Genomic DNA, 14,101 nt, shown 5'->3' with positions numbered 1-14,101 from the left:
TGTGTACTAATACTAATTTTATTCACTCTCCATTGGTTTTTATTTTGGTACAAATGAGTAACGAAGTCCTTTTATCAGTTTTCTTCTTACGACTTAGGTAGAATCTGCGGTTTATTGCATTTGGTAAACTGTTTTTACCAAACAAGTTCTTAACAAATATGTTTATGTGCCTCTTGATCTCCCCAACATTGTAAATACCATCATCAACCAGATTGTAAATGTGGTCTACAACACGCTGATCTATTGGTGCTTTCAAATCAGCAGCCTATGAAATAAAAAAAAACATGCATATGGTGGTTTCAACAGTTCAGAGTCACATACCTATAAACAAAATGATATTCATGATGTTTAAATGTTACATGCTTTATTCTGAATGTATTATGAACATTGTTGTCAATATATGAGAAAACATTGAATACTTGAGTTCTTTTTTTTTGGTGAATCCATGTGATAGTTCGAAAAATTGGCACATTTGATATATCAATAATAGATAAATTTCTCTTTGCTTTCTCTATCTTGGTGTTTATTGATGATATTAATACCGCAATGCAAATTTGTTAGTACAATTTTATGAGTAGGGAGGAGACAATTTGAATTAAGAATAATAATCTGACATTATACAGTTAATAAATATAAATACATTGAACACGTTATGTGTCTATTCATTAATCACTTATTCATACACAATTTATCAATTAATAGAGGAACTCACTGTACATTTATTCTGACACAAACCTACAGCTAAGGGATCAAATAAATATGATTATTGCTTTTCTTGTGCTTGATTATTGAACACATAATCATTAATACATTTGATTTATTTCAACTTTAATAAAACCATACATACATCATCCATTATGTGTTTGCTGTGGTCACATTTTTTAGGCAGATCTATTGCATCTACTTGAACTTCATTGTAGCATGCAGAACTCAAATCAGCTTTCAGTTGTTCTGATGCTATTCGTCTGAATTATGGGGTATCATTTACAATCTGAAATAAGAACCTTTATTCAAAATAGGAATCACAATAAACATACAGTTAACAAAAGATAGTCTGAAATTTAGCATTTTACTACAGATAGATATAATGAACCAAAGATGATGCATTCTTATAACCACAATCTAAGTCTTGTGTATAGACATTTTACAACATGTAGATTGTGATATAACAATCTATAGATGATGCATTCTTAAAGTCACAATCTAAGCGTTGTGTTTAGTCATTTTACAACAGGTCGGCCAGGTGAAATAATGATATGTAAAGTTTAATGATTTAAATAACCACTAATATTTTCTTAACCCTATACTCTGGAAAAAAATCTCCCTCAAGTATACTGCTGCACTGCAGCCCAGCTTTTTTGCCCCTGTGTTTCTTTTATTATATGCAGCTTGAGGGTATAGTCCTAAAAAATCTCACAACTAAAAACATATTTTTTTAAATAATAAAAACTCAATTAAATGGTTGACATTTAAATATTACTGAAAATAAGAATCCTTTTGCACAACATATTTACAAATTATTAAAATCTTACAAAATTGTTTTTAGCTTTGTTTGTTCAATCAATATGCATGGCCATTCTTAATGTACAATTATTTCACTGTCCCAAGAATTTGGATGAAAACAAAAATCAAATGTTACACCACAATTTTCAATTGTTACATCATACTTTCTATTAGAATCATTGATTTTAGGTATTACCTTTTCATTCTTTTTTTTTTTGTCTGTAATTTGGCCCTTGATGACATTCCATCAAACGGTGACCAACGATGAAGAAAGGGGTATCCTGGACAGGAGTGCGTGAGCCATGGGTGACAGCACCATCATCTTCCCAGCGCACAAAATGCTGCACTAAGCATTGTTCTGAAATAAAATTAAACAATGAGAGAATTACAAATAAACATATGTATTTGGATTTAAGTATCATCTCAGTTATGTTTCCAAAAATGCTATATCTTTTCGACCTTCCTATTTTCCCTCCCTTCCACCTTCAACCATAAAAAAGAGATTAACAATTAACACCAATGATCATTTACAAAATAAATCACAGCAACAGATCTTGTGACCAAAATAAACTGCGCATTGAGAAGAAAATATGGAAAAGGATATTTCTTTACAAAAGAATATGCCTCACCATCAAGGGAAAATTTTCCAAAACTTTTGGTAGTTCTTGGTACTGCATAAGTTGGGAGGTAGCTAAGGAAAATTCCTCCTCAACCGAATTAGCCGTCTCCAGATCTTTCACCCATCCATAGTAATGGCTTGTGTGTTGAATGAACAAGTCGCACCATGGAATGTCCTCATCAACGGTATCACCAGTGGCTGTGCTGGACATACCCTTTAAAAAAACTTTAAATGTATATACAAGTGTTGTTAAACGAAGAGTTGAATCTATACATGAATGAACATCTATTATGTTGCTCCCATAAATGTCTGTCGAAGGGGAAAGTGATATTCACAATTCAGTAAAATAATTTTGCAAGTTGGAAATTCACAATCCAAATGTATTTAATGAAAATGATGGTCACCCATTATTATCTTTTGATCCTTCTCATTAAATATAAAAATCAATTGGGTATAAAAGCCGTCAAACTTACTTTACTTGTTTTTTTTACAATTAAATTGCCCGCTTCTTAAAGTTCTTCATGCAGTCAAAGTGAAAATAGCTTTCGAAAATGCGCAATGATAATTATAATATTCCTTACAAACTCGGTTCCATATCCGCATCACAATCGTCCCGTGGTAAAAAAGACGTTCCCTTTTGAGTTACTTCCCCATCTGGTATTTCCGGCCCAGGAAAACTGAGAACTGTTTGTTTGTTTGTTTGTTGGGGTTTAACGTCCGAGCAGCAATATTTCAGCTATCAACGTGTCATAGTTTTCCTTTCTTCTTTCGTCTATTTCGGACTTGACTTTTTATTAGCAACTCGGCAGGAGTTTCTAGAAAAGGAGAGGACGCTTACCCTACCGGTGCACCAGATTCATGTTCCCAGTTTTTAGTGGAGTCTGAGTTGCTTATTTGCTTTTGTTACTTTGTATGTATGATTGTAGTTACTTTATGTTCATTGTTGTGTATTTCTGTTTTCCATGTCTGATCTTTGTCTCTGGATTACATTCTTTTGATTATCACTATAACCTTGGTTCCCGTGAATACGCTTATTGAATAAAATATGTTCAAAATGTGATATGTCCAACAAATTTTAACATGTTCATAAATCAATAGCATGTTTTATTTAAAAAAAATGTTCAGTAATATTCAAATCCCCCGGACTATAAAATCTAGTGTGATTTCAGATCCTGTCATGATTAGTAGAATCCGGAATCATCCAAGAGCAAATTGAGATATCCTAATTTGTCCTAATATGACAAATTAGAATCCCAAATTACACTGGTTTCAATTCAGGGCATATTGGAACTCCAATATAAGAATTCTAATTTGCACTAGGAGGATTCCGGATGTTACCGGATTATTGGGGTCAAATGCATTAATGTGGGAAAATCGATCTCAATATATGGAAATTGATATTAACATTGTTTTCCAAAGAAACTAGTTCGAAGCCCACTGAGATTTTTATATATTTTGAATAACTAGCATAGCTCTATTTAACGATATACATATCAAGTATAAGCGGCCCGGACATTTTCTGAAAATTAAGGCTGAAATTGGCCAAATTGAGCATAATTTTGTGAAACATTTGCAGTTAAAAATGGGTCAATTTCTTCATATACTCTGCAGCCTCGTTCTGACTTCATATTTCTACATGATCAATTATGCTCCAAAGTAAGCTCACAGAAAGGAAAATTGGAAATACATTATATTGCATAGAATACTTAAGTTTGAAAAAGCCCAATTTTAGGAAACGTTTTATAAGGCCAAAATGGCTGCCCATCGTTACCATGGCAATGTTGGTGGATTTTTTTAAACAACTTATTGAGATCGATTTTCCCACATTAATGCATATGTATCATTTGAAATAAATCACCAACAGTTAAAACGTATACATTTGAAAGTATGTGAAGTTGCATCAAATTCGCAAGAAACCTTTCAAGAGCGACCACTTGACGCTTACGATTCAGTGAGTTTGTTGAGATGCGTAACATTATTTATAATTGAAGTTGTAAGTTGAGAAATTGTCGGGGGTTAGTTATGTTTAAACACTACACAAAGAAAATACAAGTTTGGTGAGTTTACTGGTCATTATTTTATTTATTTGAATCAATGCGGACGATATTGTTTTCTTTATTTGTTTTTGTTTCGTTTATTTCCCCATATGTTTATAAAACGTGTTTTGTTTTGTCATATCATTTTTTTTCGTTAAGTCTATCTGTATGTATTTATCCGAGCATCAATGAAAACGACTAAAATTATCTGCTCTTCACTACGTATTTATAAGGTAAAATATTCACGTGTACGCATATTACAGATGCATATATTTAGTTCGGTGCTTAAGGGAATCACATATCTGATAACAAATTTAAAACAATGGAACCACTAGTTGGTTTGACTTAGATGTTTTATGATATATTTTCACTAAATTCTGTTGGCTGTGTTTTTACTGATATATTTTATTTAAAAGAAAGTGTACTAATTATTTGCTTTTGGATTTTTGACTGGTTTATAGAAAAAGCGAGTACTCTGTCCAGGTAGAAACAGCTTGTTGTCTTTTGTCCGTTTTGTTAATGTGTTTGTATTCTCTACCAGTCTCGAGAATTAAATCCGAATTCAATAGATTTTGATATGTCGTTTTATGTTCTGATTTCCCACAAGTGTTCCCAGGTTAGGGGAGGTTTGAACGCTCACAAACGTGTTTAACCATGCCACATACTTTGTGTCCTTGTCTCTAGCCAGGAACTTGTAGCCAAGTGTTTGGGGAGGATTGAACGCTCACAAACATGTTTAACTACGCCACATACTTTATGTCCCTTGTCTGTAGCCAGGAACTTGTAGCCCAGATTTACGGGAGGATCGAAAGCTCACAAACATGTTTAACCATGCCACATACTTTATGTCCCTGTCTCTAGCCAGAAACTTGTAGCCCAGATTTAGGGGAGAATTGAACGCTCAAAAACATGTTTAACCATGCCACATACTTTATGTCCCTGTCTCTAGCCAGAAACTTCTACCCCAGTGTTTGGGAAGGATTGAATGCTCACAAACATGTTTAACCATGCCACATACTTTATGTCCCTGTCTCAAGCCAATAACTTGTAGTCCAGTGTTTGGGGAGGATTGAACGCTCACAAACATGTTTAACCATGCCACATACTTTATGTCCCTGTCTCTAGCCAGAAACTTCTACCCCAGTGTTTGGGGAGGATTGAATGCTTACAAAGATGTTTAACCGTGCCACAAACTTTATTGTCCCTGTCAGGAACTTGTAGCCCAGTGTTAAGGAAGGATTGAACTCTCACAAAACATGTTTAATCGTGCCACAAACTTTATTGTCCCTGTCAGGAACTTGTAGCCCAGTGTTTGTCATTGTTTTTATAATCTTTGTTATTCGCTTCACGTTATTTTTTTACAGATTTGATCGATTTTCGTCTTTTATGAATTGTTTCACTTTATATATGTTGGGACCTTTTACAGCTTGCCTAATGGTATGGGTTATTTTGCAATTACAAAACACAAAAGAAAACACAAAAGAAAACACAAAAAACTTAAACAAATACTATGAATGACATAGCTGAAATATTACTAAAATACATAAAACATTAATATATTAGGTTTCTTTTTTCATAATACGATTGATTTATCAAACAAGGTACAATGTATGATGTTTTACCTATGTATCAAGCTATTTACGTTTCATTGGAAATAGTCATATAAATATTAGTTGGCGGACCCTTTCTCTTTTGAACCAAAAATGGTTCTCTTGTACATGTTCAACAATCTTTCATTGCAAACATAGGACAAAAATATGAGTACCCTTGTAAGCAAACTACACATTTACACTATAACACTAAAAATGATTCAAGGAAAAATGAATCTATTATTTGAAAGATCCAAGAACAGCCAGTGATAGTTAATAGTTTAATGAAAATATTGATGTCATTTCTTTTTCCACGCGTTGAATTGTCGCTTGAAAAATTTGGTGTACGACAGATGTGACAGAAAGCAGCCACAAGAAGAAAAATATTCACAAAAATTATAAGGCTTATAAGACGAAGTAATGTATAAATAACCCCTTCCTTCAGAATGATAAAGCACTGTTTACCTCCGTATCCGATTGAGTTATGTTCATACAGATAACGAGTTATGAAAGTGTTACCTGCTACAAAAAGAGCTGGAAAGCAGAAAACAAAAATAAAATATTTGCATAGAGTTCCGAATGTTCGATCAGCCTTTATCATATTTTTTGAAGCAAACACTCGATAAATATGGTATGTGCAAATATTGAACGAAGTGAAACAACACAGGAAGAAATAGTGTTGTAACATTCCATAAAGAATACAAAAGGTGTCATTAGGGCGTCAAATAGCCGTATATAGAAAACAGCCGCATTTAAAATTAAACAAAGTACAAGTACCATAATGTTTACGCCAGGTAATGTTTGCAGCTTTTTAAACAATACGTAATAAAAGTGCATAGTAAACAAATTAACGATATCGTCATACAAAATACTCTAATACCAAATAGAATTAAATTAATGTCCGTACGATGGCTTAAATGTTCCGTGCATATTCTCACCCCGGTCTTGACCTTCATTCGGGCCTATCATTGCATTATATATTTCTATGTAACGATTTTGAAGCTCGCTGTACTGGTTCAAATAAAATTCTACCTGTTTGCACAGTAAAAATTCATTCACATGGTAGTAGGTTACAGTTTTCTGTATATATTTGTTATAAAGTATATATAAACCTGTCTATAAAGTATACACTTTCCTGTCAATGTTGCATCATGCATGCGATTTGGAGCATCAAACGCCTCATCACTCATTGTTAGTACTACATTTAGCATAAAACTTTGAACATTGAGGATGAATGAGGAATTAATCGATTTCAGGAGAGTTTTTTAAATGTCTAACCTTTTTTTCAAATGTTGGAATACAAAACAGAAAGTAATAATGGCCCGTAACGTAATCATTAACACCGTCACATGGAGAGTTTGATATAACATAAGATAATTCCTTATAAACATCGCAAAATGCTATATTCATTCGGTTGGCATGCTCTCTAAACTCTAAAAATATATTCATTAATTGTGAGACATCTTTTGAATAATTGGTATCCACCAAGTTGATTTTGAAATGAGCAGCATACCTGTAGCAAAGGTTTTCAGAACCTCTAATCAAGGGGGTGTATTTTGCAGCACCTTTCCTGGATAGCAATGTATGTTTCTGCACGACTTCTGCAACAAACGTACAGAAAAAATAAAAATAAGTGCTGAATCATTTAAATGATAATTCTCTAATTGAAACAAATTCTGCTGCTTCTGAAATGTTGATAGGTATTGATGTATGTGTTTGTACGGGATTACTTTTCATTCAAAATTGTCAACTTTTCTTTCATCAGTGGCAACATCCCTTCAGCACCTCCGTATGGAGTGTTCATATCACAACTCATACGTTATGCCAGAGCTTGCCGAGACTACGCAGACATTTTGTATCGCGCTATAATTCTAACAAATGGGCTTCTGAGCAGGGTTATGTTGCTACAAGTTTGAAGGCATCATTACAAAAGTTTTACGGCCGTCATCATGAACTCGTGGATCGTTATGGTGTATCCATCTGCGCCATTAAAACTGATTTGTTCAACGTGTCATAGTTTTCCTTTCCTCTTTTTCTATCCTGGACTTGACTTTTTATAAGCAACTCGGCAGGTGTTTCTAGAAAAGCAGAGGACACTTACTCTACCGGTGCACCTGGTCCATGCTCCCAGTTTTTAGTGGAGTCCGAGTTGATCATTTGCTACTTTGTATGTATGATTTTAGTTACTTTATGTTCTTTGATGTGTGTGTCTGTTTTCCATGTCTTTTGATTACCGCTATAACCTTGGTTCCCTTCTGGCAATCATGGCGCTGTCTCTTGTTTTATATGAAACCCATTTCTCTGTGATGTACTATTTAGTAATTGTTAACCAGAAAAAAATCGGATATTCATGCGGTAATTGGTTCAAGGTGAGGTTACGATTGACTGATTGATTTTACTACGAAATATTAAGCGTAAAATGTGCGTTTTAAATTATAACTAAATTCAGAATAAAATAAAATTTTAAAATTACAAATTTGGAAGAGTTGGACAGAAGATGGACCATTGCAGAATGGCGAAGTCGAAGGGATTTCAATCAAAACAATAATATAATGTAATGAGTTATATCTGTGTGCAAAATGACCGGACAAGAAGGGTATGTAGAAAACATACAGAACAAGTATACATGATATGTAACTTAACTGAATACACGCGACATGTAACTTGACTGAATACACGTGACATGTAACTTAATTATAATTCTTTAATAATAAATAGTTTATGAAGTTGGAGCCACAGAATTTTTAGCCTACCTGGCCAAAGTCCACGTGAGCTATTGCCATCACTTTGCGTCCGTCGTTGTCGTCGCCCGTCGTCGTCGTTAACAATTGTACAAAACTTTTCTCCTCTGAAACTACTTGACTGATTAGAAACAAACTTGGTATAAATGTTTCTTGGGGTATCCTGCATAGAATTGATGTGGGGATTTTAGATTCGTCGAAAAACATGGCCGCCGTTACTAAAAATAGGACACAGGGGTCAGACAGTAGTTTTTAACATATATCTCCAAAACCTTTAGGTTTTGCTAAATTCTGACATAGAGTAAAAGCATGATGAAATCTATCTCTGATCAAGGTTTTAATCCGTTAAGCCGTGTTGGAGTTATTGCCCTTTTTCAACCATTTTTGCTATTTTTAATGTTATTTCTTTCAAAAATCTTCTCCTCTTCTCCTCTGACACTACTTGACCAATTGAAACCAAACTTGATGTGAATATTTCTTGTCATATCCTGCATAGGGGATTTTTGATTCATCAAAAAACATGGCCCCCATAAATAAAAGTATAACTTAGGGGTCAGACAGTAGTTTCATCAGATATCTCAAAACCGTTAGGTTTAGCCAAACTCTTTCAATTGCTGAAATGATCCTTGCTATAAGGCCTTCAAAAGTCTTCAGGGATAAAAGTTGTCAGGCGACTCCTTGTAAGAGTAATTGTCCTTGAAAGATGAGTTTTTTTAGTTTTCAGCCAATATCTTGAAACCTATAAGAGATAGAAAGGAATTTTTATTTGCTGACATGATCCTTATGATAAGTCCTACCCAAGTCTTTTTTTTTAAATTGTTGAATATCTCCTTGTTAAATGTATTACCCTTGAAAGACAAACTTGAACCAGGTGACCAATTCAGGCTCCTGGCAGCCTCTTGTTTTTCTTATTTCAACCTAACCAGTCAACATGATTGCATGATCTTTATTGGAGTTGTGTAAAATTTGATTTTGTAATCCCTTTGCATGTGTTTCTACAATGAATTCACCAAATTAAGTCCCGTATTTTACTCGAAGTTCACCAACTGTTTTTTGTCGAGGCTGGGCAGCTCAATGCGATTTCGATGGGTGTCCCGATCGTATTGGTAACTTTCCCAGAACTGTCTTCAGAAAATGAGATCATGATTATATACGGATATGAATTTAACTCCCATGTGTCTGATACTTGTATAGCCATTAACTTAACTCAGTCATGGTAATGACTTATTTCAGGCGGTAAAGCATTTATCAAATATATCTTGGAGGTTTGTTTTTAAGTTAATATACTCTTGTTTTACAAAAAAAAAATATTTCATTGTTTGAAAAAATGCTGTAGATGAACACAATGACAAGTTATACTTTTGAATTAGCCGTTTGCATAAAGTCACAGTGTTCACACATGGACAGGTACAATATTGCATTCATTGGCGATTGTTATTGTTTGATTTCATACATGATGGAGCACCTGGCGTATGCAACCGAGTATGTGTGTAAGTGATTTTTACAGAATATAATATAACTTTTCTAAAACATAACGTTTAATATCTTTATTAAATATGAATTTGATGTTCATTCACGTTACTGAAATGAATGTTACGTGTGTTTGCTTACATGAGTAAGGTGGGCGATAATTCACACACACACACAAACACACAATTCATGATGGAGAAAAAGTTATGGATTAGACAATGCTTTTTTTTTTGGTCTACATGTCCTTATGTTTATGAGACATTTTGAGATAACTAGACTTTAACTTCCCACAGAAATCAACCAGGTGAACTGGTAGGATAAGCGTCCTCTGCTTTTCTAGAAACACCCACCGAGTTACTCATAAAAAGTCAAGTCTGGGATAGACAAACGAGGAAAGGAAAACTATGACCCGTTGAATTAATCCGTTTTCATGGTGCAGTTGGATACACCATAACTATCCAGTTTATGATGACGACCATAAAACTTCTGTAGTGATGACTTCAATCTTGTAGCAACATAACCCTGTTCCAGAAGCCTACTTGTTAGAAATCTAGCGCGATACAAAAAGTCTGCGCAGTTTCGGCATGCTCTGGCATAACGTATGAGTTGTGATATTAACACTACATGCGCAGGTGCCGAAGGGATGTTCCCAAAGATGAAAGGAAAGTTGACAATTCTGAATGAAAAGTCATCACGTTTGTTATATATATATTTATATATTTTTTGTTCTCAAAACCGCAACTCCCAAGCCAAAAACTAGTTTGTGATCAATAACGATTCTGAACAAGAAATAACACTGAGTTTGGTTCGTTTTTGACATTTTTGAATTATATCCTGTCTGATTTTAATAACGACTGTTATTTAATTCCTGAACCATGAACAAAATTTGAAATTAAGATAATAGGAACCTTTGGTATGCAGAAAATGAAACAAATTTGAAAATAAAGAAAGTTTGCTCTTCATAGTTATTTTATCCAAAGATTTCCCTTTCATTGTTCCTTTTAAAAAATAATACTTTTCTGGACAAAACACAAAAAATAGAGGAAGAATTGTTGTATACAAACACATTATAACACTCAACATAAACAATCGATGCTCTTTGATTGCGCTGAACAGTGATATCATATGAGGTAGGTAGATCATGTAAAAGGACGATGCTGAATATATTTACACTTTTGTGCCTTTAACAGTTATCCATAAATAAAGATTTATTTTCTTCATAATTGGACAATGTTTAAAATGTAAGAATTGACTTTAAATATTTTGTTTTCTTATTAAAGAAACGAAACTAGTAATGATCAGTTAACTTTATTACAGATTAACTTCCTGTCAAATTTAATAAAATCCACCGTGCTTCTATTATTAAATTCGTTTTGGTTCCTGTTGAGATTATTGATCGACAAAGTATCAGATTGAATTTGACAACAACCATGTATCATTTACGAAACATGAGTAGCGGATAAATATTTTGTATGGTTGACTCTTTTGTATTTGCATTTCAGTAAAACATGAGGTAAAAAATGGAAATGGGATATCAATTCAAGAAAAGATCAACAAAAAAAAAAACAAAAATTATTATTCTGGGGTCTAATTGAATTCTCTCGATATACAGAAATTAATAAAAAAAAATATTATCAGTCATACGACATCTTTCCTCATTAACACTAAGTCAAAATGTGGTATGTTATTTGTCGATGAGGTAAAAGGTCAAGTTCAAATGTCAATTAATCTAGTATGACGTCTTGCCTTAATGAATACAGCCCCATACCAAAAACAGATGTCTAAGTAAAAAGACAAAAAAACATTATTGCCCTGACAAAATTTTGTATGCTATTTGGACAAACTTTTGTATTTCATTTGACCTTAAATTTAGATATCAAGGTCAAATGTAATCCTATCTAAAACATTATTGAACATTACACGCGACCTTAATGTGATTTACTTAGATACTTAATATCAGATATCTTGGTAAAAAGACTGTATGGCCAAGACAAAGTTTTGTATGGTATTTTGTCAAAAGTTCTATGTTATTTGATCATGAGGTCAGATATCAAGGTCAAAGGTCATCTACCTAAATAATTATTCTCTGCCTTGATGTGATATACTTATATGCCAAAGATCAGATATCAAAGTAAAAAGACCAAAATGTGATGGCCCTGACAAATATATGTATCCTATTATTCCAAAATTTGTATGTGATTTGAACTTGAGGTTAAAGGTCAAGGTCAACGGTTACCTTCTCTGGTACACAACACTTTGAATTGAGAGGATATACCAGAATACTAAATATTATAAGTCTAGATCAAAAGACAAAAAAGTTATGGTCTAGACAATGTTAGTATGAATAGCGTTCAGAAGAAGAAAATTCTTTATGGGTAGTGAGTTCGGGTCCAGATGAGCAAATAACAAAGATAGGTTACATATTTTTGTTTTTATATGTTTCAGTGGAGAGATCTTGCTACACATCAATGCATACATTTGGATAATATCTCATTTCTAGTGCTGGTAAAACGGGTCTGAACATAGCCTATTATCGTATATTTCAAAATATCAAAAATTAAGAATTTTGGTTGCTATAGTTACCAGATCTAAACCAATTAGATTGCTTTGTATTTTATTGTAAATTGCTTTCCTGGAGACACACTTCATTAATATAATTATGTAGTTTGACAAATTTCCACCATTAGATATATAAAATTACATTCAAGTTGTGATGTTTTTGTGAATTAGGCCCTTTATTGGTGGTTGCTAAGGAGTGGTTGTTGCAATGGAAACGGTGTAAATATTTTTCATTTTTTCATTTTATTTATTGTTTTTCTAATATATCCAACTGATTAAAAGTCAATTTGGATAAAATATCTGACTTCGATAAATCACACATTGCATCATTCTTAGTCGGACTGCTACTTTTATATATGTAGCATTTCAATGTGGCACAAGGACTTAAAACAGTGAACGCACATTGGTTTCAAACCAGACTAATTTAAACCGGTGCAACCGGTCCATGCTCCCAGTTATTTAGTGGAGTCCGAGTTACTCATTTGCTTTTGTTACTTACATGAAAACTGATTTATTCAACGGGTCATAGTATTCCTTTCCTCGTTTGTCTACTCCGGACTTGGGTTTTTTATAAGCAATTCTGCGGTTGTTTCTAGAAAAGCAGAGGACGCTTACCTTGGTCCATGCACCCAGTTTTGAGTCCGAGTTGCTCTTTTGTTTTTGTTACTTTGTATGTATGGTTTTAGTTACTTTATGTTCTTTGTTGTGTGTGTCTTTTTTTCCATTTCTGTTCTTTGACCCTGGATTGCATTCTTTAGATTACAGCTATAGCTTTGGTTCCCTTGATTACTCCTTCCCTTTATTACTCTTTCCTTTTATTTGTTTTGTATTTATTTTGTTCAATATAATTTTGTTTATTTTGTTTTGTACTTTTTGTCGTAATTTTGTTTATAAATGTATGTTAAATCAAAAACAACAAACTTAAATATTTCAATGATAACAAAATAGCCAAGTTAACGACTTTATTCCATATAATAACTCTATATCAGAAAAAAGACAAAACTGAATCTTTCGTAGTATCCCATTTACTCTTTTGAGAAAAAAAAAAACATTCATATACTTTCTTCTTATAATTTGACGTCATCCACATCGGTGAATAAAAATAATGCAACTTTCAATTTCTATATCCAGAGAAACTTCACAATATATGTATTTTTTTAAACATAGTAACACTTGGTATTATAAACGCCACGCTATCTATGAATGGCACCCTGCTTTTGGTCGATGTTTCGACATTTAATATGTGCTTATTTACGATTAGAGAACATATGGTTATATTGTAATTCGCATATTAGGAATATCTAAGATCTTGTATGAAATCTACCTTAATTGAAACTGAATCTCGATATCGAAAAGTGTTACAAATTCGCGATCATGATGTAATCGAACACTATTAGCAAACATGACGACTTTGATCTTGAATTTTCTATTTCTACTTTTTACTGTTGTGAAGTTGTTCAACCTTTTACAGTTTTATATCCATGTAAGATTGTGTTATTCATAGGTTAATATTTCTCTGAACGTAATTCAGTCCCCTCTTTTACTTAACTAGCCGATAAATACTAGCCCTTTAAAAAATAACTA

The 14,101-nt window shown here is 33.2% G+C and overlaps 1 long non-coding RNA gene across 4 annotated transcripts; it reads right to left on the bottom strand.

Annotated features, from left to right (window-relative positions):
- Window positions 1–9,226, bottom strand: LOC148612888 (uncharacterized). Of its 4 annotated transcripts, XR_015924519.1 has the most exons (5): window positions 8,501–9,226; window positions 2,133–7,348; window positions 1,700–1,861; window positions 848–991; window positions 1–265 (listed from the first exon to the last, which is right to left on the bottom strand). It is a non-coding gene; the product is annotated as an uncharacterized LOC148612888 (long non-coding RNA). The 4 variants fall into 4 exon arrangements; XR_015924518.1 differs by having other exon boundaries at window positions 2,133–9,226; XR_015924516.1 differs by lacking the exon at window positions 8,501–9,226 and having other exon boundaries at window positions 2,133–5,705.
- Window positions 9,227–14,101: the final 4,875 nt, after the last annotated feature.

The sequence above is a fragment of the Perna viridis genome, chromosome 7 (genome assembly GCF_037379345.1).
Source record: "Perna viridis isolate PV_CMFRI_1.1 ecotype Kerala chromosome 7, ASM3737934v1, whole genome shotgun sequence".
Taxonomy (NCBI): Eukaryota; Metazoa; Mollusca; class Bivalvia; order Mytilida; family Mytilidae; genus Perna; species Perna viridis.
This window is presented reverse-complemented; position numbering and strand designations above follow the sequence as displayed.